General features: G+C 39.1%; 1 long non-coding RNA gene across 1 annotated transcript; it reads left to right on the top strand.

The window, feature by feature from the left end:
- The first annotated feature begins 17996 nt into the window (after positions 1 to 17996).
- On the top strand, positions 17997 to 18959 carry LOC309513416. The gene is made up of 3 exons (XR_014211445.1): positions 17997 to 18155; positions 18252 to 18316; positions 18868 to 18959. It is a non-coding gene; the product is annotated as an uncharacterized lncRNA (long non-coding RNA).
- The last annotated feature ends 3339 nt before the right edge of the window (positions 18960 to 22298 follow it).

Genomic DNA, 22298 nt, shown 5'->3' with positions numbered 1-22298 from the left:
TTTTCTCTTTTTTCAGCTGAAAAGACCAAAAGGACCTTTCGGACTATTATTGTTTGAGGACAAGTAAACGGAGGAGACAGACAGCTGCAAAGGCAAATATTCGCAATGGTATATACATGTGTTGGTTCGAACCCTAAATCAAACATTTTATCAAGCATTTGTTGTTTCTTAAACCTTTTCTCGCAAAACCCATAGCCCAATCAGTACGAAGATAGTCTGAAAGTCTTAATAATTCACAAGATTTAACAAGTTGTCAAATTCGTACGATACTCGTACATATTTGTATACTCGTACACACACTGTCAGAAAGTTGATATTAATTGCATTGTATTGATTACAATTAGTGATGCACCGATGTGAAAATTGAGGCCGATACCGATAACCGATATTAATATTGCTGTTATGGCCGATACCGATATTTGCCGATGTCGATATCTCTGTATAGAAAACAAATTTTAATGATTATCAAATAAAGAGCTATTTTCCAAAACACTTTTTTTTTACTTTAGAAATGACTGATATTGGGCACCTTTACCTGTGTGCAAAATATGTCACATACGACACACATGCATTATACTGCATTGCATATACAGTAATGTGTGCTGGTCAACTTGTCTAAAATTAAGAAACCCTTAGAAAACAGTAAAAAAAAAAAAAACACACAAAAAACAGGAACATTGTGTAAAATTAAGATAGGCTACTTTATTTATTATTCCAATATCCAAATATCGAGGGCTTGGAACCAGAGGGGCGTAAGTGGCATTTGACAAACTTTACAGGAGAGCCAAAACAAAATTGTGACCACACTTCAATCAACTGTATTTATTAACCTTCAACCACAACATTGCAACCACATACATACTTATATGAGTAAGTTCTTAAGTGAACATATTATGGAATATTAACACGATGAACATATTCTAAAACCTTGCAAAATCTTGAAAATATGGCAAAAACATCAAATACGCCTTTTTGGCACCAAACATTTCCAATTCTTGTAAAGAAAAATAGGGCGTATCTGCTGATCAATGCAGAAATGATTGGTCAAAACATTGGTTAAAAACACTCTAACTTCATAACTTTTCATTTTATTTAAAATACTGTATACATAGTCATTTCATCATTTCAAACTGTTTAACATTTCATTTCTAACCGTTTAATTTCAATTCTCATTTATGAGTTCACATTCATGTCAAACAGTTTAACATTTAATTTCAAACAGTTTAATTTCTCTTGTTTATTACACATTTCACTTTTTAGTTCACTTTAGTTGAACTAAAAAGTTCACTCACTGCCCACTGTCAGAGTGTTATAGAACTCTGCATAACAGTGAGGAATACTCCCATTGGTGCACAGGGTGAGTAGGTCTTTTTTCTTTAAGGCACTGATCACTGGAGGATTTTCATACAATGAGCTGGGGTGTGTGGTTCTGGTGCCTCTTGTTGCCTGTTGTGCCACCGTCAGTTTTCGGAAGGTTGGGGCGGTGAAATCATACTTGAAGAAGATTGTTTTTGGTTCATCTTTCGTGTAGCGGAACCATTTAATCTTCTGCCAATGAACTGATTGTCCCTCCTCATCTTTTGTTCTGTTTTTGAGTATGTGGTTGGAGAGGGACTTGAAGTCCAGAAAGTCCTTGTGTTCAAGTTCATGTACACTGTATGGGTCGTTCCTTCTTGCCATTCTCACAAGTGTGTAGTAGCCATCAGTAAATAGAAGTATGGGAGTAAATAGAAATGGGAGTAAATAGAAACTTTTCTTCTTGCAGTTTCCACTGCAGCATGCACACTATCACACTCCATGTCTAGTAGCCGTCCATGATGGCTACTACACACTTGTGAGAATGGAAAGAAAGAACGACCCATAGTGTACATGAACTTGGACACAAGGACTTTCTGTACTTCAAGTCCCTCTCCAACCACATACTCAAAAACAGAACAAAAGATGAGGAGGGACAATCAGTTCATTGGCAGAAGATTAAATGGTTCCGCTACACGAAAGATGAACCAAAAACAATCTTCTTCAAGTATGATTTCACCGCCCCAACCTTCCGAAAACTGACGGTGGCACAACAGGCAACAAGAGGCACCAGAGGCACCAGAACCACACACCCCAGCTCATTGTATGAAAATCCTCCAGTGATCAGTGCCTTAAAGAAAAAAGACCTACTCACCCTGTGCACCAATGGGAGTATTCCTCACTGTTATGCAGAGTCCTATACTGTTCGTTGCTCAGACTCGCTCTCCCAGTTTAAAACTAGATTAAAGTCGCATCTCTTCAGCCAGGCATTCATATAATCCTACAGTTCAAACTACAATCCGGCCTGTAGCTCATAAATGCCAGAGGAGAACTGGCCCCCGACTGAGCCTGGGTTCTCCCAAGGTTTTTTTTCTCCATTAGGTCACCTGATGGAGTTTTAGGACACCATTAGGTCACTTGATGGAGTTTTTCGGTTCCTTGCCACTGTTGCCTTTGGCTTGCTCAGTTGGGGATATTTTGGGGATATTTAATTTAATTTTATCAATCAATAAATTCCTCTTGAAACAAACATTGTTGTATTATTTTAATTTAATACTGTGAAGCTGCTTAGATACAATCTGTATTGTGAAAAGCGCTATACAAATAAACTTGACTTGACTTGAATCGTATGGTAAATTAACTTATTTATAACTGTCTTAATTTATGTTTCAAGAACAATAGTAATTGCACATAGAGTAAGTCGAGACTTTCTTGTTTTACAGCAGAGAAGGAAGACCAGTCCTTATATCAACGCAAGCTAATCGAATAAGTCCTTTGTTTCGGGTGAGGAAGGAACATCTGGTGCCCAAAGAAGACAGAAAGCTGCGCGAGTCCATTGGTATGTCTTGTATTGAAACAATGCTGTAATATGTAGTACATCATTTGATGTTGACAATTTTACATTGTACAGGTTATCACTTGGTTTTTGACCAAGTGAAGCTCTTGAAACAAGTGACAGGAGAGTATGTAACTTGTCTGGAAAGTATCAGAGTCGCATTTGGCACGCGTGCCTTAGGTTGCCGACCCCTGGTCTAGCCTATAGTCTATGGTACCAATCACGTTAGTGAAGCCTGAGTAACATATACTGTAATCGGCATGGTCATGAATGCATGATCTTAATAAAAAATTATGATAGCCTAAAAAAAAACTGCTTAAAAAAAAAAACTGCTTTACAACATTGGGTCTTAAAGGTGCTGTATGTAGCTTTTCTACTAAAACGAATCCTTTTTTTATTGCCTGTGTGTGAAGGGGTTGTAATATCACATTAAAATGATCCACTTTTCGGGTTTTGCTATTACCTCTGAAAGCAAGTATTCTTATGTTTATGTGAAGGTGCCGGGTCGGATTTACCGCGAAATCCAGTGACGTCACCTGCATGCGCGGAGCGCTCCCGAGCCTCTCGCCTCGTCTAGCCTACTGATTTTGCACTCAACAGCGACGACACTGCAACTTATGACATGGACTTATGACTTATGCAACTTATGACATGTCTGATAACACTAAGAAACGACCTGCTCCCAGCACAACACAGACTCCAACACAAACTCCACATATTGATAAAAAAAACAATAAAACGTTTTTTTCTTTCTGCTGAAGCTCGTATTAAAGGCCAGACGTGAATCGGATGAACTTCGGGTGAAAAAACACGGATCAACATCGGCAGGGCGTTTGAATCATGGAGAGACCTTATCTACAAACCTAGAATGTATACATTTCCTGAAGAAAATGTGAAGTAGTGCTTGCAGTGGCAAAATTCGGCACGGTTGATAGGGTTCCATTCTTATCATGGTACGAGCATGGAGCATTAGTTCAACGTCAAGCTGATAAAAGTAGCCTATTATTGTAACGTTGCAGTGGGAGTTTACCTGAGTTTCTAGCATGTTGTGGGATGCTCTCTCTGGTGTGTTGCGTGACGCGTCTCAGTCTGGCCGGTATCCACAGTGCTCGCTCATAAATTCGAGCACGTGCTTGTCAACTTATTGGTTGCAATCTGAAACATCACCGCTAGAGGCCGCTGAAAACTACATACAGCTCCTTTAAGTGGCTTGGAAATGCCACAAAAAAAACCTAAAACTGTTTTTCTAAACCTAAAAGCGCCAGGTAAACTCCGAATGACACGACAGACAGCACTTTCCATCAAGTTCTCCGCATCTCCAATAGTGTAAAGGAAAGAGCCACTCGCAAATAATCTTAAGGCAATGCAAACAGTTTGTGCTGTAGTTAAAGCCCGACTCCGACAAGTCGAAAATAAGTGTGCGTTTCCAACAAATTAATCATGTAAACGACAATCTCACCAGTCACGAGAAAAAATATATATCTCAGAAAGTGCACTATTGTAACGCAAAATCTCAGTTCTCCGTTCTTCGTACGCCGCTAACTCAGTTAGCTGGATTTGATTATTGGCTATTTGGCATGATCTGGGATTGTTTGGTTCTTCGACGCTCATCCTGGACTTGCTGTCATAGCAACAGGTGCGCAAGCTTATTTCATGTTAACAGGATTAGATCCCGGCTTCATAAGCGCTGGACTTCCCGTATCAGCTCCGCTTATGAAGCCGCAGTCTAATCCTGTTAACATGAAATAAGCCTGCTCCCGAGCAGGTTTAAGCTTGCGCACCAGGGGCCCGCTCTTCGTACGTCGCTAACTCAGTTAGCTGGATTTGATTATTGGCGATTTGGCATGATCTGGGATTGTTTGGTTCTTCGACGCTCCTCCTTGACTTGCTGTCATAGCAACAGGTGCGCAAGCTTATTTCATGTTAACAGGATTAGATCCCGGCTTCATAAGCGGAGCTGATACTGTACCAGCCATTTGGATTATAGACATACTTAATTTAATGCAGCAACAAATTATTTACAGTGTAGCAAGATGATTTAAAACTCATTTACCTGTAATTAAGGTGTTGCTGTTACTGGTCCCTGGCTTTAGGTCTAAAGGCCTATTTATACTTCTGCGTCGAACTTACGCCGTAGCTACGTCGTAGGCTGTGCTTAGCGCGCGTACCCTTTGGCGTACCCTGATGCGCACCTCTCCAAAAATGTAACAACGCGTCAATTCTACGCGGACGCAAGCGCTGTGATTGGTCTGCTAGAACCCCTCCCTCGGGTTTCACATGGTCCCTCTGCATGAGTAATTGCGCGTCAACGCGGACAACGACGCAGAAGTATAAATTAAAACCAACGCGTTGCCTACAGCGTAGAGGCTCCGGCGTAGGTCCGACGCAGAAGTATAAATAGGCCTTAAGTCAAGTCAAGTCAAGTTTATTTGTATAGCGCTTTTCACAATACAGATTGTATCAAAGCAGCTTCACAGTATTCAATTTAAATAATACAACAAAGTTTGTTTCAAGAGGAATTTATTGATGATAAAATTAAATTAAATATCCCCAAAATATCCCCAACTGAGCAAGCCAAAGGCAACAGTGGCAAGGAACCGAAAAACTCCATCAAGTGACCTAATGGTGTCCTAAAACTCCATCAGGTGACCTAATGGAGAAAAAAAACCTTGGGAGAACCCAGGCTCAGTCGGGGGCCAGTTCTCCTCTGGCATTTATGAGCTAGAGGCCGGATTGTAGTTTGAACTGTGGGATTATATGAATGCCTGGCTGAAGAGATGCGACTTTAATCTAGTTTTAAACTGGGAGAGCGAGTCTGAGCAACGAACAGTATCAGGAAGACTATTCCAGAGTTTTGGAGCCAAATGTGAAAATGCTCTCCCTCCTTTGGTGGTTCTGAATATCCTAGGTATGACCAAAAGCCTTGAATTTAGTGATCTTAAAGAGCGCGATGGATTATAGGGCGATTAGAAGATCCGTTAAATAGACTGGAGCTAAGCCGTTTAGGGCTTTATAAGTCAGTAGCAATACCTTGTAATTAATACGGAACTTTATAGGTAACCAATGCAGTGATGATAAAATCGGTGTTATATGATCATATTTTCTTGATCTCGTAAGAACTCTAGCGGCGGCATTTTGGACTAACTGTAGCTTGTTTATTGAGGATGCAGGACAACCAGCTAATAAGGCATTACAGTAATCCAGTCTCGAGGTCATGAATGCATGAACTAACTTTTCTGCATCAGAAACTGATAGCATATTACGTAGCTTAGCAATGTTTCTAAGGTGGAAAAAGGCTGTTTTTGTAACATATGAAATATGATTTTCAAAAGACAGGTTGCAGTCGAGTATAACACCCAGGTCTTTTACTGTAGCGGATAAAGTAACAGGACATCCTATGATGTTAAAGTTGTATTATGCGAGGTTTTGTGGGCGGTTTTTTGAACCGATAAGTATTACCTCTGTCTTGTCTGGATTTAATAAAAGAAAATTACGCGTCATCCAATCTTTTATATCTTTAACACACTCTGTCAATTTGGAAAATTTAGCGTTTTCATCCGGCCTTGATGAAATATATATTTGAGTGTCATCAGCATAACAATGGAAACTAATTCCATGTTTCCTTATAATATTTCCAAGTGGCATCATATATATTGAAAATAACAGAGGGCCTAACACAGATCCCTGCGGCACTCCATAGTTTACTGGAGTTATGATCGATTTTTCTCCATTTAAATAGACAAAATGGTAGCGGTCAGATAGGTATGATTTGAACCAGCTTAGTGCTTGTCCTTGAACACCAGTATAATTTTGTAGTCGATCTAAGAGTATTGTGTGATCTATAGTATCGAACGCAGCACTAAGATCAAGTAAAACTAGTATTGAGATACAGCCTTGGTCAGAAGCTAAAAGTAAATCATTTGTGATTTTAACGAGCGCAGTTTCAGTGCTATGATGCGGTCTGAATCCAGACTGAAACTTTTCATAGATATCATTTTGTTGCAAGAAAGAGCCCAGTTGAGCGGACACCACTTTTTCTAATATTTTAGACATAAATGGAAGATTTGAAATGGGTCTATAATTTGCTAGATTATTATGATCTAATTGTGGTTTCTTAATGAGAGGTTTTATAACTGCCAGTTTAAATGTTCTTGGAACATGACCTAGAGATAAAGACGAGTTAATAATATTGAGGAGAGGCTCTTCCACTACAGGTAACACTTCTTTCAGTAGTTTAGTTGGTATAGGATCTAATAAACATGTTGTTGTTTTAGATGAAGTGATAAGTTTATTTAACTCTTTTTGTTCTATAGTTGTAAAGCACTGTAATTGTTCTTGCGGGGTGATAATTGAAGCTGAATTATAAGGCGCGATTGAAGATTGAACGTTTACAATTGTGGTTCTGATGCTTTCTATTTTCTCAGTGAAGAAGTTCATGAAATCATTACTACTGAACTGTAACGGGATATTTTGTTCAGGTGACGTCTGTTTATTTGTTAGTTTAGCCACGGTGTTAAATAAAAACCTTGGATTATTTTGGTTGTTTTCTATTAGTTTGCGGAGGTGCTCAGCCCTGGCCGCTTTTAGGGCCTTTTTATAACGTGACATACTGTCTTTCCACGCGATTCTAAAGACCTCTAAATTAGTTTGTTTCCATTTACGCTCTAAAATACGGGTTTCTCTCTTTAAAACATGCGTAGTATTGTTATACCATGGTGCTTTATTTTTCTCTCTGACCTTTTTTAATTTAATAGGTGCAACCACATCCAATGTTCTAGAGAGAATGGTGCTCATAGTGCTAGTTAGTTCTTCTAGTTCATCTGTTTGTTTGGGTTCAGGCAGCAGCTGAGACAGATTAGATAAGCAATTTGAGAAATTATCTATGGTGGATGGAAGGATTGTTCTGCCTGGTCGATAACGCAGCGCTGCATGACATATTACAGCAGTACGTAATATGCAAGTTACCATGTAGTGATCAGTGACTTCATCACTTTGTGGAATGATATCTATATCGGTTGGATCGGTTCCATGTGATATAATTAAATCGAGTGTATGATTAAGACGATGTGTTGGTCCGATGACGTTTTGCTTGACCCCAAATGAATTTAATAAATCTGTAAACGCAGCTCCTAACGCATCATTTGGATTATCTACGTGTATGTTAAAATCTCCAACAATTAATGCTTTATCGACATTGACTAATAGGTCTGAGAGAAAATCTGCAAACTCTTTTAGGAAATCAGCGTAAGGCCCTGGCGGTCTATATACGGTAGCCAAGGCTAGAGATAATAGTGATGTTTTTCTAACATCTAAGAGCGTAACATTTAGTACAAGTACTTCAAATGAAATAAACTTATAACCCGTTTTCTGAGTAACATTTAGAATATCTCTATAAATGGTTGCAACACCTCCGCCACGACCAATCAGACGGGGCTCATGCTTATAACAGTATCCAGGAGGAGTAGACTCATTAAAGCAGCACTAGGTAACTTTTCAACCTTCATAGTATATTTCCAAGACTCTTGTGATGGTACATCGACTTAAAATAGGTTGAATGACACGTCTGCCATAGCCTGACGGGGTCTGTATCGTTTTTAATCGTACTTTAATACTTCGGGTTTCGGGTAGTAACCCGAGCAGCACAAAAAGAACTACAAAATTCGACTGCTTTACGGCAAAGGCTACCTCACTTCCCACAACACGTCCTCACATGCTGTTGGACTTGTAAATAACGTTATATTGCTTATATTGTACATCACTCGGACAAGCTTTCACTCGTTGGTGTGAGCTAAAAAGCACCTGGCGTTCTTGTTGATGGATTAGTAGACATCTTCAGAGGCTAGCTGTGCTTGTTCGATGTCCGACGATTTGTAACGCGTTGTGTTTATTCCCCAATCGAACTCGTGTAACTGTCTGTCACATGTTCTACCGTCCACAGCATTACTTGATAGACAAAAATAGGACAAGAATGAGCATCAAACAGAAACAACCCGCTTACGGGGTGTTCGAGGCGCACATACAATACAGACTGCCAGTTCAACAGGGCGCGCGCAGCTCTTAAAGGGGCCACACCTTATTTCCACTCGTTATAGCTTCCATCCGACTGAACAGGGACCGGTATACAGGGGATCAGGCCGTGAGTGAAGAGACTGCTGCGTGAGTGGTATTTACGACAGTAACGTTAATTACAAGTATTCCACAGCGACTCTAGGGGTCGTTGTTTGACCAAAACGGAAATCTTACCTAGTGGGGCTTTAATACCGAAATAATCATTTGGTTTAAGCCAGGTTTCAGTAAGGCAAAGTACATCGAAGCTATTATCTGTGACTATTTCATTTACAATAACTGCCTTAGGTGTGAGTGATCTAATGTTTAGAAGACCTAGCTTTAGAAATAGTTTTTGTTTACTAATAGCAACATTTTCTGTTTTAATAACAATTAGATTTTTCCTAGATCCTGCATTAGATTTATTATTTGATCTCACTAAACGAGGAATAGACACGGTTTCTATGCAATGTTCTACACTAGTATTTATATCAGTTGAATTGGAGCAGCAGAGACTATGATTTGGACTTTTGGTTACTAGTCAAAGGGTATTTAACTTTTTAGAGATGTTATCTGACAGAAGAGCCGCTCCGAATCTGCTTGGGTGTAAGCCATCAGCACGGAAAAGCCTAGGACGCTCCCAAAACAGATTCCAATTATTTACAAAGAGCAGTTTCTGCTCATTACACCATGACATTAACCATTCATTTAGCGCAAATAATCTGCTGAACTTTTCATGCCCTAGTCGGTACGTGGGAAGCGGTCCTGACACAATGATCGTTGTTTCAGGCGATGTGCTGCGTACCGTATCGAATAGATTCCTGAAGTCTTTCTTCAGAATCTCCGTCTGGCGCAGCCTGATGTCGTTCACTCCCGCGTGCAGGACCACAGTTCCGACGCGCTCGTCACCGTTCAGGATCTCGGGAACGCGAGCAGCGATTTCAGAAACACGAGCACCAGGAAAGCAGTGACTTTGCACCTTACTTTTACCTAACGTAGCGTGTACGTGCCGAACGATGGAATCGCCGATGATCACAGCATCGTGTTCTGTTTCGCGTGGAGGGGAGAAGCGGTTTTGTGTGGATAACTCGAAAACCGGGAGGGTCGGAGAAAGTCTTGGTCTAAACCTGACTCGCGTCTTCCGCTGCGGAACCACCCAGGCTTCGTGGTGGCGTGTTGGAGCCGGAGTGAACGAGACCATGGCTGATTGCGACCGATGCTGAGGAACGCACGGAGTAGACGCGGTCGGAGTCAGCGGGTTAGTAACGTTAAACACTGATTTGTGTGCATCGGCACGTGATGTTTCAAGAGCCAAACACCGGTCTCTCAGCTCGGCCTGTCTCAATAAAAGGTTGTGGATCTGTTTCTCAACAGCTTCCAGCTCAGACTGCAGTGCGTGCAGCTCAAATGTGTCCTCACCTGCACCAAACGGTAGACTACTTACATCTGATATATTCGCCATTTTAACAGATGGACAGTGAGTTAGCAACGAAGCTACCAGTGATGCTATCAATATTAATACTAATTTATATTATAAGTTTGTTTGTTTGTAAGTGAGTGTGGAGAAGACGCGTTCAGCCGTGATCCACGGACGTAACCTTTAAGAGTATGCAGCGTTGGATCACTAATAGGCTTGAGACGCGTCTGCTCAACAGTCCGCGTTGTAACTATGAGGTTTTTTAGTTTTTTTTTTTTAGTGGTAGGGGTGTAGAGTAGACGCACGATAGGCGAAAAAAAAAAAAAAAATGTTTGTTTATAAGTGAGTGTGGAGAAGACGCGTTCAGCCGTGATCCACGGACGTAACCTTTAAGAGTATGCAGCGTTGGATCACTAATAGGCTTGAGACGCGTCTGCTCAACAGTCCGCGTTGTTACAATGAGGTTTGAGCAGTAGTGCTTCTCAGTGAGGAAAAGTAGAAAATCTTCGTTGTAAGCGAGTTTAAAGAGAAAAATCAAGAATTATAAATCAAATCGATAGAGCTCCAAAAACAACAACGCATTCAGACGCGACGCATGATAATAACAGGACAAGACATTACTCACCGTGTTTGTTGAGTGATTCTTACTCACCTGAGCTTTTATGAACTCAAAGGCGCGAGAGAAAATAAAAAAATAAAAATAGCTGAGCGCACGGGTGGCGCTAACAGGCTAGCGAATTACCAGCGTGTTGTGTTAGTAGTAACGGAAGCCAGCGATGTTGGGTAAGCTGTATTTAGTAGTAGTATAAACAACTAGAAATTGTAGTAAATGATGGTTCAAAACAAGGAAATACGAGGCTATACGAGGCTAATACGGAGCTTACAGCACCGAAGCAGACAAACTCACAGCAGACAGCGAGGCAGACAGGAGCAATCGAGCGAAATCACAGGAAGAGCTGCCCCCAGGAATGCCCTCCACAATGGGTCGGTTCTCATTTAGCCCAAGGGCCAGCTCTTCTGCCGGGGTATAACGTGGGGGTGCAGGACCACCACCTGTTTTTTTCTGCTCCGCCTTTTCCTTGGTTGCAGATAACCATAAACAGACAAACACATCATTTAAAATGTCTTTGCTAAAAGAGACTAATCAGTAGAAGTAGAAAAGATTACCAGTTTGAAGAATATTCTTGTACTTCACTTTTACTTGTTCCCATGTTCTAGTGGGTCCTGAGGTGGCTCTGACATTAAGCAATTATGAAATTATTAAAATACAAGAATATATACTGTAATAAGTGATATAACCATAACATGGAACACTTACGCATTTAATTTGTCTGTTACTTTTTGCCAGCCCTCTCTCCTGGCTTTTGCACACTTTGATTCCCAGTGTTCCCTGGCGTTTTAATTATATTTTTCAAACTCTGCATACCATTCCAGTAAAAATTCCTGCTCTGCTGCGTTGAAAAACTGAGCGCGCTCTTTGGCCATGGTGAGCAGCCAATAGCAGCGTTGCTGATCAATGTTTCTACTATCGATACATATCCCCTTTTAAACCAGAGCGTGAACGCGCAATTATCTCACTAACTCAATCCAGCTATACTAATCATATCCGGCAGGTGTGTTCGAAGAACCAAATTAGTCAGATCATGATTAGCACGATGATATCACCTTGGATGTCTCGTTTGATCTCAGATGTTTTAAGCAACGTACGAAGAACGGGCCCCAGTTGCTATGACAGCAAGTCCAGGATGAGCGTCGAAGACCCAAACAATCCAAGATCATGCCAAATCGCCAACAATCAAATCCAGCTAACTGAGTTCTTCGACGCTCATCCTGGACTTGCTGTCATAGCAACTGGGGCCCGTTCTTCGTACGTTGCTTGAAACATCCAAGATCAAATTATGAGACATCCAAGGTGATATCATCGGCCTAATCATGATCTGACTAATTCGTTTCTTCGAACACACCTGCCAGTTATGATTAGTATAGCTGGATTGAGTTATCTGAGATAACTGCGCGTTCATGCGCTGGTTTAAAAGGGGATATGTATCGATAGTAGAAACATTGATCAGCAACGCTGCTATTGGCTGCTCACCATGGCCAAAGAGCACGCACAGTTTTTCTCCGCAGCAGAGCAAGAGTTATTGAAGGTTATGCAGAATATGAAACCTTAATTAAAACGCCAGGGAACACCTCAATGTGTGCAAAAGCCAGGAGAGAGGGCTGGCAAAAAGTAGCAGACAAATGAAATGCGTAAGTGTTCCATGTTATGGTTATATCACTTATTACAGTGTATATTCTTGTATTTTAATCATTTCATAATTGCTTAATGTCAGAGCCACCTCAGGACCCACTAGAACAGTGTTCTTCAACCCTGCTCCTGGAGGACCCCCAACACTGCACGTTTTCTTTGTCTCCCTAATCAAACACACCTGATTCAACTCATCAGCTCATTAACCCATGTGATAATGAGTTGATGAATTGAATCCGGTGTGTTTGATTAGGGAGACAAAGAAAACCAGCAGTGTTGGGGGTCCTCCGGGAGCAGGGTTGAAGAACACTGCACTAGAACATGGGAACAAGTAAAAGGGAAGTACAAGAATATTCTTCAAAATGGTAATCTTTTCTACTTCTACTGTTCTTTGTCTCTTTTACAAAAGAAAAGCACCGTTAAATGTGTTTGTCTGTTTATAACAGCAACCAAGAAAAAGGCTGAGCTGAAAAAAAAAAAACAGGTGGTGGTCCTGCTCCCTCACATTATACCACATTATACCCCAGCAGTAGAGCTGGCCCTGGGGTTAAATGTGAACCGACCCATTGTGGAGGGCATCCCTGGGGGCAGCTCTTCCTCAGACCAACAGCCAGGAACCAGTAGCAGCAACACCTTCATTACTGGTAAATGAGCTTTAAATGATCTTGCTACACTGTAAAATATATCTTTTTTTTTGCCGCATTAAATTGAGTAGGCCTATATAATCCAAATGGCTGGTACAGTAATTTCAGCTGTTAAATATTGAGTAGTGATCAATTGCTTTGACTTGTGAAGGTGAAAACTGCTGAACTTAATGTAAGAATATTTTGCCATGAGTTACTGATCACATTTGTTCATATAGTGTAGTTCATTGTAATGCCATTGTGTTTCCTCTTTTGTGCAGTTTTACATAATACACCAACACTTGTACCTGTTCCCAAGAAAGTAGTGGCTGAAATATGTGCAGTAAGTGGACTTTTTCTAACTTTACATCAAAAGGGAAGAAAGTGCAACACTTTGTAATGCCCATTTGTTTCCATTGCACAGGACAGTGAAGAAACCCTCTCAGATGACTGTCCTTTGGAGGAAGTACTTGCAAGTGCATAAATAACTTTACTTCATTTATAGTAACTTGTGTACATATTATTTCTGACTGCAATATGAGTTGCAGGAGGAAAGGCCTACTGCACAAAGTGATACAGAGGTGGGCAGTGTAGTAACCTACTTGTACTTTTTATTTTTGTTGCATGAGGCTTGTGTTGACAGTTCTTTTTTTATTTTTTTATTTTTTTTTATTCTTTTTATCCAAACATGGCACAGGGTGATATCCGTATATAAACGGAATCTACAACAGAAAATTTAGTATTTTGACCTGAAAAAACAGAAAAATGAAGGGGAGAAATAGAACTTGACACCTTAAAGAAGAAAAAACTGGCACTAGAGATTGAGTTGCTTCAAAAGGAACTTCAGAGTAAGTGCTAAATACACTATTTCACACAGAGTACTATTGCTGACCTTGGATAACAATATATCTTATTGCAGGCAAAAGATGACCATCATTGGCTTTTCTTGACAAAGAATAATTGAAATAAAACTCAAGGAACTAAGCATGTTGTCTTGTCTTCTATTCATTTAATGAAGGTTTTTGTTTAAAAAAAAAAAAAGGTTGGTCCAAGTGCACTGGCTGGAGGTCATCATCAGGCTGCACCTCCACCACAGGGGTCCTCTCCTTTCTGATGGTGGCACTATTGTGGAGTATGGCACATGCAACAATGTCACAGGCCCTGTCAGGTGCAACCCTCAGACACTGAAATCTTTCCTTTAGTTGCCCAAAGGTCATTTCAATGCGTGCCCTTGTCCTGGCTAGAGCTGCATTGAAACGGGTTTGGGTCAGGGAATGGCGTCATGAAATACTGCCTGCAGGTATAGCCCCTGTCACCAAGCAGGTTCCCGTCGTAAGCACCTGGAAAAATGCAGTTTTGTTAGGCTCAGAATAAATGTATGTAATACAGTGAGCTTGATATAAAATATTTCCTTACCACGTTCAAATAATGTGCATAAATGTGACTCTCTGAAAATCCTGGAGTCATGCACAGAACCAGGCCATTTTGCTTCCACATTTGTGATGTAGGACATGGAGTCACACACCATCTAAGATATTTTTAATCAGTCAACTGCATACTTTTTGATTACATTACTTTTTGTATTATTTGATATATTCTGGACTCGCTTCTCCAAGGTAAATGGTGAATTGTTTGATGTCAGGCTGCATGCTCAGAAAGCGGCAGTGGATTGTGCAGCGTGAGACCACCTTCAGCGACAGGTTCTTGTCGTAAAAACGGACAAGACATGGCTGCGAAAGACTTCCCGTATCACCTCCGCTTATAAAGCCGGGATCTAATCCTGTTAACATGAAATAAGCCTGCTCCCGAGCTCACCTGTTGCTATGACAGCAAGTCCAGGATGAGCGTCGAAGAACCAAACAATCCAAGATCATGCCAAATCTCCAACAATCAAATCCAGCTAACTGAGTTAGCGACGTACGAAGAACGGGCCCCTGGGGCCTGTTTCAGAAAGGAGGTTCAACTGAGTTGACTTACCCTGAGATGGGAAACTCTGAGTTTTCGGTTACAGAACAGCGGAAATTAGTTAGTTCAATCAACTCTGAGTTGACTGACTCTGAGTTAAGCGCGTGCACCACCACTATAAAAAGCCATTATCAATGGAGTGCAGATATTATGAGTCACCATGGTAACAGCGCCAGACAAAAAGAGGTCTGCATATTTCTCACCAGCTTCTGCAAGCGTAAGAAGACATATTATTATTTTTTAAATATCGGCTGCAGCAGCGAAGGACAACTAGAGTTAGCTAGGGAGAAAATAGTTGCTCGAGTCAATGCGTATGTTTACATTTTAATTAGTTATACAGTGTTGGGTGTAATTAATTACCAAGTCATCTAAATACTGTCATTTAATTAAAGGGATTACTCTTAATTCTTCTGTAATTTGAAGTCAAATCTGATGTAATTGCATTAGACTATAGAACAATTCTGTATATTTAACATACATTTTTAAAAGGTATATTTTTTATGTAACCTTCTCCCTCTACACACTTTGGTCAATTCAAGAATAATCCATGCAATTGTATATTGTTTATTTGAAAGCATTAAAAGTGCAGTTTCTTGTCTCTCCTTGTATTGTTCAAGTGGTTGAGGTTGATATGGGATTTATTAATAAGTAGACCAATACTTTCTAAAGATAGTCATTATTACATGAATCTAATTACACGGTTGAAGATGTCATTTGTAGTTAGTAATTAATAACTATTTTAGAGTAACTTACCCAACTGTTATAATATCAGAGGTGAAACTGGAAGAACAGTATGTTATTCAACCTAATTTTAATTTTCATGGGTGCAATCCTGCAGGTATTAAAAGAACATGGCAGCAGCTGAAAATTAAATATAAGAACATAATTCAATCAGGTAAGGTTTGAGCATATCATGGGTGTAGGCTACCTGAATTTACAAATATTTGACATATTAAATAACTAAATAGCATCCCAGTGTCTAGCAGTGCAGCAGCATTTTTGGCTGGGGGAATTCCTGGAGGGACTTCAGAGCCAGTCACTCCCGAAGATCCAAGGGCCTTCATAAAATGTAAGAGGTTTACATATGTGTTATTTCTTATATAGGCTATTTTTGATATTTCCATTTATTTTACTTTGGGTTGGGTTTTTTGTTGGTCCCAACAGATTCCGATGGTAATATCTGTCTTTTGGAGCCTCCTGTCCCAACAAAACCTGCAGGCAGTTGTAAGTAGCCTACTCAATACACCAGAAATTATGACAAATTGAGCGTCAGCGTCAGTTCTGGCAGGCCAGGTAGTCAAGACGCTGCTAATGCATTGCTTCAACACTGTCCCGCCAGCTGATCTGCTCCAGCTGATCTGCTTCAGCTGAGTTGCATTAGCTGGGTAACTCCCCTCGCTGCTCAATGGCCAAGCTCAAACAAGGCGCCCTATTTAAAGCACATTCAGTTTGCTCATACATGCTTGCTGCTCGCTACTGCTGCCCGCCACCTCCCCAGCTCCTCCTTATGCATAACGTGGCATTTTGCTTTGTCATGTTGCCTGCTCTGTTCACGGGGGGATATTTTAGCTCTCACAGTCCTAAACTGTGAGCGTTCCCTATGCTGCTGCTGTCCTCTGACTCTCTGCTATTTCATGGTGCTCATGAAAGGTCAGAGGACTCCCTGAACAGAGCCATACCGCCAAATTCAATTCAGGAACATCAACCTGTTTGCAATCTATTCAATAAAAATTCTTAAATTATTTTTATTGTCTGTGTGTTCTTGACTTAATGGACCTGACAGAAATAGTGTTATAAAGTGTACTCATCTTCACAGGACGATGGGGATAATGTTATGTGTCACATCAAACAATCTACACATTCAGATTTTTTCACATTTTTATGTGGAGTAGAATCTAAGTTTAAAGCTAAGTATAAATGGGTAGTCTTATCTCTCCCCCCGCCCCCAAAGTGGAAGAACAGCAGGAGGACGGTCCATCAACTTCTGTTGCACAGATGAACAGAGTTCAGTGATTTTCAGTAAATGCCACAGTTTAATTCTGTAGAATTTGTTTAGAACTACATTATGTAACTCTAATCTACACTCAAAAAAATGATTTTTCAGTTTTGTTCACTTTACCTGAACAATTCATGTTGAAATAATGCCATTTTGGCTATTTTTCATTTCAACATGATTGTGTCATGTTAAACTGACTTAAAACTGTCACTCGTTGGTTTAACATAAAGTTTTCATTTTAAAAGTACATGTTTCAATCACTTAGCTCAGTCAAACTGTTGACTGAATAAAAAAAATATATAAAATAACTTACATAATATTTATAATTTATTTTAAATATTTTTGTTTATTAATTTATAGCTTGATTATAATTATAGAAGTGCAATTAAATGGTTATTGGTGTTTTTAGGTTTGTTATTTGTCTTAAATTGCTGTTAAATCAGACTGATACAAATAATGTTTAGTAAAAGTCAATCACACATATAAAATGTGTGTTTTTATAAAGTCAGCTGGACTGAATGTCAAAACAGCCTGAAAACAAACCACATTCTCAACCTAAAGGAAGCGGAAATTTGTTGTGACGCAATTTGCATATCCTGGCGGCAACATTCATAAAATACGTTAATGCTGCGCATGTCTCAAATAGATCGCCACGCCATTACTGGAATATAAGCTTAAAACAAACAGGTACGTGTTCATCCATTTCCATCACTGTTATTAGAAACAATATTATCAAACTGTTTTATGATGTCGGTTGATACTAATGTGTTATTTTGACAGAATGCACGATTGTAAGCCTAAATGAGATGGCCGCGCCATAAACTGTTAAACAGCACACGAACAGGTAACTGTTAACTTAACTCATCTATCCATTTGCATCAGTGTTGTTAGAAAAAATATTAGCCAACAGTTTTATTATATTGGTTGAACGTTATGTATTTATGGCCTGATTGCACTATTTTAAGCCTAGATGACCGCGCCATCAACTGAATTAAACGGCAAACAAACAGGTAAGTTAACTTTTTCGGCTATTTGCATCAGTCTGATTAGAAACAATTTTAACAACTGCTTTATTATGTCGACTGATACGGATGAATTTATGACAGAATCCACGATTTTATGCCTGAAAGAGATCACCGCGCCATAACAGAATTAAACATCAAACGAAAAGGTATGTGTCTAAGTTTGCACATGTTTGTTAGTTTAACTTAATCATCTATCTTTGCACTCTGTTCATTTTCATGGCATCGATCAAAGATATTATAACAATGTTGTGTTGTGTGGTTGATGGTTCAGTGCGTTTTTAAAGCATTAATGACAATTATTATTGGTTACTGAATATTGTTAATAATAATATCAATAATGGGTATTTGCGCCTTTGGTTGCTAGAATGGTATGTATGGCTAATAATTTTTAGTTATTCATATTTGTTATTTGTGTCTTTCAGAACCACACACATTTTAAAGTTGTATAAACTAATATAAATACTGACTGTAACCAGTACAGTAGGCCTACAATGTTTTTTTATTTTTTTTATTTTTTATGGTCTCATTTTACAACTCCCATAGAGAAAACCATGAATTTGACCATTTTTGAATCTGTTCAGCTATCTGTTGAAGCATAAGACAGTCGTTGAAAGTTGTCTTATGAATCATAAAAATAAACTCAATAAATGTTGCTTAATTGTGTTACATTACCATAATTTTGTGTTTTGCCTTCAAGTGCAAAAATGGCATTGATGTCATTAGAACTACGATCCTGACATGACTACTATCTCAAAGCAAGAGTCAGCTGATGATTTGAAGACACACAAGGTAGGACACATGTCAGGACTACATTATATTTACTTAGGAATACTTTATCCTTTTAGCATAAATCAGTATGTCATTAGAATAAATGTATGACTTGGATAGTGCACCTAAAAATAAAATGAAAATTGTCATGATTTACTCACCCTCATGTTCCAAAACCATAATTTTGTTCATCTTAAGAAAAATAAATAAATAATATATTTCATACTTTTTGTCATTTTATCCATTGGAAGGCTTGTATAAAACTGCTTTATTCATATGGATTAGCTATATCTTTATGTACTTATTGAAGCTAAATATTGATTGTCTATAGACTTTTGATGGATGGTCCATGACATAAAAATATAAAAAAAATTATAATTTGTTCCAAAGCTGAACAAGATTCTTGTGTTTGGTATGATGTGATAGTGAGTAAATTATGACAGAATTTTCATTTTGGGGTGAACTATCCCTTTCAAGTACCACTTTACTTTCTACTTTGTAATAAAGAACCGACTGATGCCAAATTACATGTTGTTAATTTTATTTTTATATTTTTTGCTCTAGAACAGTGGTTCCCAAACCTGTCCTGGAGTACCCCCAACACTGCACGTTTTCTTTGTCTCCCTAATCAAACATACCTGATTCAACTCATCAGCTTATTATCACATGGGTTAATGAGCTGATGAGTTGAATCAGGTGTGTTTGATTAGGGAGACAAAGAAAACGTGCAGTGTTGGGGGTACTCCAGGACAGGTTTGGGAACCACTGCTCTAGAACATTCAACTGATAAACCCCTGACATTTTTTCCCAATAAAATCCTTCTGACAAACTGGAAGACGTGTTGTTTAAAGTACTACAGGGTTTTAAAGGTGAACTAAGTAACTTTTTTACCTTAACCGAACAGCTTTGGAGTCATTGTAATGGTTATATTACTGATTTCGGGTTGAATGGTGGTCGTCTCGCACCCCCCTGGTGCCTGTGAGCCGCAAAACCACCCTTGCAACTTTGGGCCGGCGGGCCGCCGGCCTCAGTGTTAGGAAGTATCGTGTGATATCAGGTCTCGCGAGGTAACGAATTGCTTTACGGCACTGCACACGTACACGCCCTCATCCATCCAGTATCCGGCTAGCTATAAGAACAAGGTAACGCTAGATATTGAGTTCTTCAAGTTTTCATAATGGCTGAACATGTAAAAAAGAAGCAGAAAGCTAGGAAATCTTTGTCAGAGGACCAAAGAAAGAGGAAACGGGAGACTGACCGAGCGTGAAGTCAGACTAGAGTTAATATTGGACCGGCTTTTTCAGAATGGAGAGAACTGAAAGAAACCGAAGCCTGCAAAACCGATGCTGACCTGGCCTTCTTGCTGTTGCACTTGTATCTTTAGAATAAACTGTGTTTAATGTTTGTATTTCTTGTAATTGTGACCTCAGGATGTTTGTTATTGTCTGTTTAGGTTTTTATTATGGTCGCTGTCTGTTACGGGCTTACTAGTACGCTACTGTAACTTAGATGTTAGCATTTTCAGTAGTAAACAAACGTGTTTGTTTTCTGTAGTGTTTTGTCCGTTCCTCTATCAGGTTTTATTTGTGTTACTGAGATCGCCTATAAATCGATATGAAATTCTTCAAATTATGCTTTAGTTTAGCTTGCCGCCTGCCTCAGAATTAGTAACGTTATTTGTTGCATGTTCACAGATCTAGCATGTTAGGATGCTAGCTAGCAATACAACTTATTATGAAATTTCAAACCAAACGGTATATGAACGAATAAATTATAGCCTTATACCATACACGTATTCTTGCAAAATAAATAAACAAACTAGGCTACGTGTTTGACTTCGTTTGGTCAATCGTTATGATGGACAACTCGGATCACCGTCAAAATTATAAAAGAATGTAACGTAACATTTATTTTGATAATGTATAATCTAAGTGTCTATAGCTATAGTTCAAACTTAAATAGAAATAAATAGCGGGATATTTCTTATAGTATTGTTTTTCGCCATAATGTTACTGATTACGTTTGGCAACACTATACAAATATACACTATCTCAACATTTATATGATATTCTTCTGAGAATCATACATACTTCAGTTGACATGGCTCCGTTTGTTCGCCGGCTTCTCTGAAAACAAATGCACATGGCCTGAGCGAGATGGGAGGGGTGAGTGTTGACAACGAGTTTTCTCATAATATATATATACTCCGAAACTGTAGGGGGAGCTCGAGAGAGAAACCTGCGAGAAAACAGCCAGTCTTACTGAGCGCTGCTTTAAATGGGCACAAACCCTACTGAATAAACACTACTCTGATCCTTCACGCCTTTATTTTAATTTATGAAAATTTAAATGTCTGCCCTCACAAGGGTCGTTTTTATGATATGTGGTGACATACACTAACACTTTCTTTTTTTTCTTTCAATGCATTTAGAAAAAGGAGTTTGACCAGGTGCAGCAGTCACCATCATTGCTGGTGAGGAGGAACGTTGTCTTTAAACTCACTGGATGTTTTGATTGAAGATGAGGTGGTGATGTCTACCAAGTCTTGGTCAGTGCACTGCTGCTGTTTTTTGCACTTATTTATGCCCTTATTTAGAGAACACTAACTTCTCAAAGTTTATTGATAAAGTGCTGTTGAATCTAGAGGAAACATTTTACTTAAAAATGGCCCAGTCTGTTTCAGTTATTTTATTAGTATAATATTATTTTATATTTACACATTTTAAACAAGCATATTTCCTTGTTTGTGCAGTTTTCACTTATTTGGTGAAAAAGTTTGATAATATTGTTTTAATGTTATATATATTTTTACTATAAAGCCCACTGATTTTGTTTTATGCCTGAGAATGTTTTGTGAAGTAAATGTTGTATCTCAATAAATACTAAATAAGAATATCCTCCTGGTCTGTCGTAATTGCTTTGTACCAGTGTTCTTTGATAAGAAAAATGTAAGCAAGATGAGAAAATAGGGAGACTTGATAATGTTTAATATTCTATTATGTTGGTATTTTAAACAACTTTCTTATATGTAGGTGTTTATGGGTGAGTTACCATTGTGGTAAAGTGTCGAGCATGTGCTTCGGTGAAGGACCTGCTAAGAATTCAAGTTGCTTTAAAAGCAACTCCAATGGGATTGCTAGTGATGCAATCAGTACCATCTTTAGACTGCCAACATCGTATGTATTAAAAGAAAAGCTATATATAGGTTGATTGTATGTTATTTTAACTCTGTGTGTCTATTAAATAGACACAAATAAATAACTCTTTGGCTGAACATGATTGAAGCATGGACAGTGGTTCCACATGATGGAACCATGTTATCTCAACCCAAATACTTCATGTTGGATAAACTTAAGCAAA

The sequence above is a fragment of the Leuciscus leuciscus genome (genome assembly GCF_965113295.1).
Source record: "Leuciscus leuciscus genome assembly, chromosome: 13".
Lineage (NCBI taxonomy): Eukaryota > Metazoa > Chordata > Actinopteri > Cypriniformes > Leuciscidae > Leuciscus > Leuciscus leuciscus.
The sequence above is the reverse complement of the archived record's forward strand: the minus strand, read 5'-3'. Positions and strand labels throughout refer to the sequence as shown.